Here is a 7,452-nt window from a genome sequence, read left to right as displayed (position 1 = left end):
TATACATTTTTGCGATTTCTAACTTCGTTATCATTTTGTAATTGTTACTTTGTCTAAGGCCTCTGGATATTTAAATATTATATTTATCCTGTTGAATCCTTAAATTTGATATGTTTGTCTGTTTCATAATAGATAGGTAATGCTAAAAGTAAGAGCTAATCCTTTTTTACATTTAAATTTTAGAATTACTTGACACTAATAATTTTCTATATTATGAAATCCTTACTATATACTTATAAATAATAAGCAATTCATAAAATATTAAAGACTCAAATAACAGCATTTCGACTTTCCGTTAGATTAGTTGTATTCCGCTATTTCAAATTTGCTAGCGCACCAATAATTTTACCCAAATTCCGTTTAGGGTTATTAATTAAGTATTGACTAGATAACTGTTTTATTTCATAATTAATTTTATTGACATCTTATTCGTACGAATTTACCATTTTAAAGAACATAATATACCTACCTGAAGTCTGAACACGAAATACTGATTCTAGTGATTCCAATAATTAACATTAAAAAATAATATTATTTCACTTATTATTTATAAAAGAAGATTATCTACACTAATTTTATAAAGAGGAAAACTTTGTTTGTTTGTTTGATTGTAATGAATAGGCTCATAAACTACTGGACCGATTTTGATGAAATTTGGCACAGACAATCTTTAGACCCTGAGAAAGAATATAGGCTGCCTTTTATTGCGAAATATGTACCAAGGGCGAAGCCGGGGCGGACCGCTAGTACAAAAATAAAATTATATTTAATATTGGAATAATAATTCACTATAATATAAAATTATTCCAAGTAAATAGCTAAATACGCATCGAGTATAATTTTCGCTTCCTAGAATCGTACCAACGTAAAATAAATAATCTCATAATTAACAACGTCATTCTCAAAATTTCATGTAATTTGTATAAATTAAATAATAGCATGATCTTGTTTGTTTTATGGTGTCTCGTTAAAATTTAAAACGGGTTTCTACGTATGAGATATAATGATGGAATGATTAATGAGGTATCAACTAAAAATGTTCTAGAGAAATGTAAATAAGAGCAAGCAAGCATGAGTGAAGCGTGAATTTAAATAACAAGAAACCCACCTGCCTAATCTCAAAAGACCAAGACAGAAAGACTTATATCTACGAACATATCATATAATTATTATTATTAATAAAGGCCTATTCCTTACACAAATTATTGCACGTTAGGAAATACCATTATAATATGAGGCAGGCCGTAGCTATATTTTTATGCATTTATGTGTAAAACCGTCATACTTTTTAAAGTATGACGGTTTATACACATAAATAATTCATAACCTGTCATAATCAGTTTTTTTTTCGTATTTTAACTTCACATTTAATACAAAAAAACTTGGACTGTCAGTACGAGCTGAAAAATCTGACTCAAAAATTTGGCCTAGGACTGGACTACGCTTTTATGCTGATACTAGGACTTAGTATAAATCGTGATTATTTTGAGCTCAACCATGAAAATCAGGTTGGGCAGCCCTCATTTATTTACATATTTAATTTTTAATATTTGTAACACGTTTAATTTGTAAAACACAAAGTAAAAATAACATGTTCTATTTATATATAACAGGTAACCTAGTCATGTATAACATTTTCATGTAAACATTATTTTTTATTGTTTTTTATTTTTTTTTAGTACCTACCGTAAACACGGCGTATTTATTATATTGTATGGATTAAACAAAAACTTATTTACAGATAATACGAACAACACTATTTTGTTATTAATTGATTAAATAGTTCTGTAGGTCTGAGTATTTATTAGGTTGCGTACTTATTTTCGACTAGCTTCCGCCCGCGACTCCGTCCGCGCGGAAAAATTAAGATTTATTTTTTTCTACGTATTTTTCCGGGATAAAAAGTATCCTATTTTATGCCCAGGATAATAAGGTATAATTATACCAAGTTTCATCGAAATCGAACCGTTAGTTTTCACGTGATGCCTGAACATACAGACAGACAGACAGACAGACAGACAGACGGACAGTCAAAAATTTTTTTAATCACATATTTGGGTTTGGTATCGATCCAGTAACACCCCCTGCTATTTATTTTTTCAATATTTTCAATGTACAGAATTGAACCTTCTACAGATTTATTACAGTACTCCAAAAGTGATAATGCGCATAGAAATCTTCGTCACAGTTCGGTAACTGACATATTCCCGGAGCGTCCGAAGACGATATGCATATAGAGTGGTAAAATATATTTTCTTCATGCATAATTTAGTAAAATTTGTTTAGTAAAATAAATACATTTTGGAAATACGACAATAAGCGAAGATTTGCATGCGCATTATTAATTTTGGAGTACTGTACATGTATCGATTTATTTTCCCATATATGATAGGTTATCCTTTTTCCAAGCGTTGTAGACTCATAAGCATTACAAATAAAATTTTATTTATAAACTTGGAAATATTTCCGTTCCAATAATTTCAGTAAATTTATTATTTATTATCTTTTCGTTCACTATCCAGTTATAATTTTAACGAAGGTTGCTGTATCAATTAATACATTAAACCAGGAAACAAAATTATTTAACGAAACTAGTGTAATAATAACAACAATTATTTATAAAATTAAAATAAAATCGAAACGTTAATGATATTTTTTTTGTGTATAAACGTTGATGTCTTTGCCCTGTAGTACTTGATGACTCTTAATTTGTTTGTTGTTTCCAGTATTATTAGAGGTTTATAACATGTTTTTGAATACATAGAGTACCTCCTTTTTGTGTTTATGTTGATAACAGACATTAATAAGGTATTTTTAACTCAATTATTTATAATATTTTTTACGTAGGTACCTAGTTATTAATATTTGGGTGTGTATGATCTATCAGTTACACTGATGTATGAAAATTTAGACCGCCTTCGTATAGTGGCTGACGCGTAAGCGTAGAACCTAGGGGTCCTGGGTTCGATTCCCGGTGGAGACGAAAAAAATGTCTCGGTGTGGCAGGACACAGAAGGTTTATAACTTATGTGTCCCTAAAGAAAATCGATCAGTGAAACAGATGTATGAATAATACATCTGCCCCTTACGGCTTACCCCACTAGAGGACACGAAAATTTACGTCAAAAGTGTTAATTCAGCTATTAGTGACTACATTAGTCATTCTCAGGTCATTAAAAAAATAAAAATAGAAACATTTTCCTATACGTTTCATACAGTAACAATTCTAATTTCATATACAAGGATTTCCAAATGATTTTGTGTTAAAAATTTGCGTTGTGTTACTAATCTCTATGAAACGAGACTAAAAAAATATATGATAACAATATATATTAAACAAGCTCATTTAAAACGCGGATGTGAACTGTGAATATTTAAAAAAACAATTAATTTTGTTGTTTATTGCGTTTTTTCATTATATTGGCACTATCGTGTTTATGGAAGTGAACAAAAGAAAAACAAAACAATCCGGTTTATCTTCCTGATAAAAAAGAGCAACATGCCTTACATTTTGCTATTTATATAAGGTACTATGAAATAGCGCCTAAAAAAAAGAAACTATTAAAATACGGTTGATATTAATAATCCAAACATTTTCCGATTCTTCGATGACTTTAAATAAAAATAATAATCAATAATAATTATAAACATTTTCGTTTTTATTGAAGTTTACAGTTTAAAGTCAGAGTTTATTTAAGAGTGGGTAAATAATTCATTTAATTATTATCTAAATAAACAATGAATCGGAAGGATCAAGATTGTTCTATACCTAAATCCATACTAATATTATAAATGCGAAAGTGGTATGGAGATATTTTGATACCCGAGAAAGGACATAGGCTACTTTTTATCCCGGGAAAATGACGCAATCCCGGAAATCCCACTGAAACGGGAACTATGCGGGTTTTTCTTTGACTGCGCGGGTGAAGCCGTGGGCGGAAACCTAGTGCACTATTAATATGTCTATTTATGATCTGTCATCACCAAAACAATTCGACCACATATTTTATCTCCCGTATATTATTGCACTAGCCGCTAGCCCTGAATTTGTCTGCCTATTTTTCTCGTATATGAATGACTAACTAATTTACTTTAATTTCATTTATGTTATGCACCAAAGGTTTGATGTTAAAAAAAACTTTAAAAAACAACCCGCAAAAAGCGTGAAAAAAAAACGATTTTTTCCTCCTTATTACTTGAGGCGTTGAAATTAAAGATAAATTTGAATGATCGAAAAATTGTGCACTAAAAACGTGTTGACCTTTCAAAGATTCCAATGATTTATTTTATGTTTTAATATTATTATTTACATCAACAAGTTCATCGACCGCTGTCAATAATATGAAGGAAAAATTTATCATATTATTTCCTTATAATCGGTTTCAGTTGCAACAAACATTCTTAATTAAGTATGAAGGATTGAAAGCATTGGTTTATTTATTATTTTTGAAGAATTTTCATCGTTAACTCAGGTTATGGAAATATTTTGTACACGATTTTAAAACTGAATTAATACAAAACCTTATTGACAGTTATTAAAAATAGGTAAAATGTATATTTTACTTCTCAAGGGTGTCCAATTACTTGACTTTTTTTTTTGTTAAATGATATAAATAATAGTCTCTTAATAATTATTATCAAGGTGACTGGAAGTATATACTAACACAAAATATAGACCAAAAAGTATGAAAATATGTCTATGTGTATTTACATGATGTCTATGGCGTTGACAATTATACACATAAAAAGATGGAGAATCTCTTTCACGCAGCAAAAAAGTTTAACGCGCGCGCTGTTATTCATAAATATTAATTATTTATTGCAGTTTATTATATGGTTACAAAAATGTTCTTAAAGTTGGAATACATATCGAATCAAATAAATGCAATCGTATTTGCTAAAAATAATGATTTTAAACATAAACTTTGCTCAGTCCTTAATTTAAAAAAGTAGAGTTCCGCGTTAAACAAAATAATAAGGCATACGGAAATTCAGCCGAGATTTGGTATATTATATAATATTACGTACCATACGCATAAAAATAAATCAAAGCCTCATTTTACATAAAATATATTTAATAACTCAGCCCCCGGAATCACAGACACAATATAAAATCTATTGTGTCGTGGACCGATCGTGCCGCTCGGGGCTCAATGGGTTAATTATCTTTCTTGTTTTTGCAAAATGTCTAGACGTGAACAAAAATAGAACCATTAACTAATCTATGTAGATTTTTATGTCAAAAAATGTCTAATATTGAAATTAGGTTATTAGGGAAATTAGGCTTTTTTGCCTAGTATTGCCTATTTACATAAACATTATCAAATTTGAATAAAACAGAATACAAAGTGCTATAGACTGATAAAAGACAAGGTCACATTTTAAGTGCGTGACCAGATTTTACACAAGATTTGTTTAAACTAGCACAATAAAATGATATAACTAGAACATTTATTTCTCTCTTCCTACTTAATTCCTATTTAGAAACTGTATAGACATTTGTGTAATACTTAAAATTTTCCATTCAACTTACAAAAAATAGCACTGTAGATATGCATATGTACCTACACAAATAAGTTCAAAGTAATTAAAAATTTTAAACTGTGGTCCAGGAAAATTAGGTTCTTAACGTCGGTAAAATAAACACATTGGCCTTACCACGTGAAACCTAAACTGATAGGAGTACAAATGTAGCTGGATATCTTGATCTTGCGTAATAAATATTTGAGAACCATCAAATCAAAATTTTTTATCCTTGTTATCTCTGTTAGCTACCACAATCGAGAGTTTCTCACACGAAATTATTGGGCGTCTCATCAAAATAAAGCTACAAACGCAAAATTAGCTTGATAGTAGTCACATGCAAAAATGGGCGATGTATCCTGAACTAGAGTATATCTATAGCTCATTTGATAATCTGAATACTCATATAACTCTAAAGTTTCACCTATAGAGCAGTATTTTCATGGAAAAGTGACAAACATATACCTATCCTCACAAACTTTCGCATTCCCGTCAAGGGGGGACGCCCTTGCGCATGTCGTTATCAGGGTGAACTTTCTGTTCACTTTCGCGTCCGCTCTAAGATTTCCTATCCTGAATTTGAATAACAGTTGACAGGAAACACTACAATCTCTTTTACTCTTAATATGAATGTATTATGTAATCCAATTCGACTCGCAAAAAGAGCAAAGTGCATATAGATGATATTTCTATACATACTAATAAAATATAATAAATATTTTAAGACAATTTTCACACACACCACGATCTGATCCCATACTAAGCTTTCGCTTGTGTTATGGTAACCAGATGGCTGATAAACATACATATATATAATTTTAAAATATAAATACTTATATAGATAATCAATACCCAGACACAGAACAAACATCTAAGTTTATCACACAAACATTTGCCCCGGGTGGGAATCGAACCCACGACCTCTGGCTTGGAAGGCAGGGTCACTACCAAGCCAATCGGTCAGTCTAATTATATTTCTATGTTATATTTCGCACACTATTTTCTATACATATAACCATTTTTTATACATATTATATATTATATTATATTATATTTCGCATACTATACTAATGAACCTATATTTGTACTATATTTGGATTTCCAATTTATAATCGGCTGAGGCGGAAGATAATTACTAAAAAAAATATTTCATTTAAATGTTTAAATGGATTACTTAGTTTCGTTGATAAAAACATTATAAAAACATAACAATTAACCACAATTAACGTACAATTAAATAGGCTGATTGTTATTTTTTATTGTGAAAAGTTTTCAATTTATTCATTGATAATCTAAAGTTTAACTTTATGTAAAAACACTTGAAATACCTGAATGTACTTACACGAGTAACCAAGAATTTTGTTTATTATACAATTGTTCAATTAAAAAATAATAATTGTTGTCTCATAAAGTATTTTATTATGCCTAAACATGACAAATATGACATTTATAGATATTCAAAAGTTGGCAGATATAAGGCATATTATTCTAATTCTGAATGCATCGAATATGATGCGGATGTGTGGAAAATAACTTCCCGTCACAAACACATGTGCACACTTTTATTCCGTAAATAATGGATTCTTACAAAACTAAAAATATAATTTATACTAATATAAAGCTGTTTGTTTAAACGCGCTAATCTCAAGGTCGGAATGAAAGGACTGGACGGATTTAAAAAATTCTTTCGGTGTTAGATAGCCCGTTTATCGAGGAAGGCTATATAATCATGCTGTACCAACCGGAGTGGAATCACGTGGGTGAAAACGCGGGGCGCAGCTAGTAGTTAATGCAATAAAACTATAAAATTTAGTAATACCTGGCCAAAGCTATGGGTGAATGACGACCGGATAGAACTTGCCCTTTAATATAATTGAAAATTTCGAAATACTTTTTTTTTCATTTCATACCATTTCATACAGATATACA

This window comes from Colias croceus, chromosome 19 (assembly GCF_905220415.1).
Source record: "Colias croceus chromosome 19, ilColCroc2.1".
NCBI lineage: Eukaryota > Metazoa > Arthropoda > Insecta > Lepidoptera > Pieridae > Colias > Colias croceus.
This window is presented reverse-complemented; position numbering follows the sequence as displayed.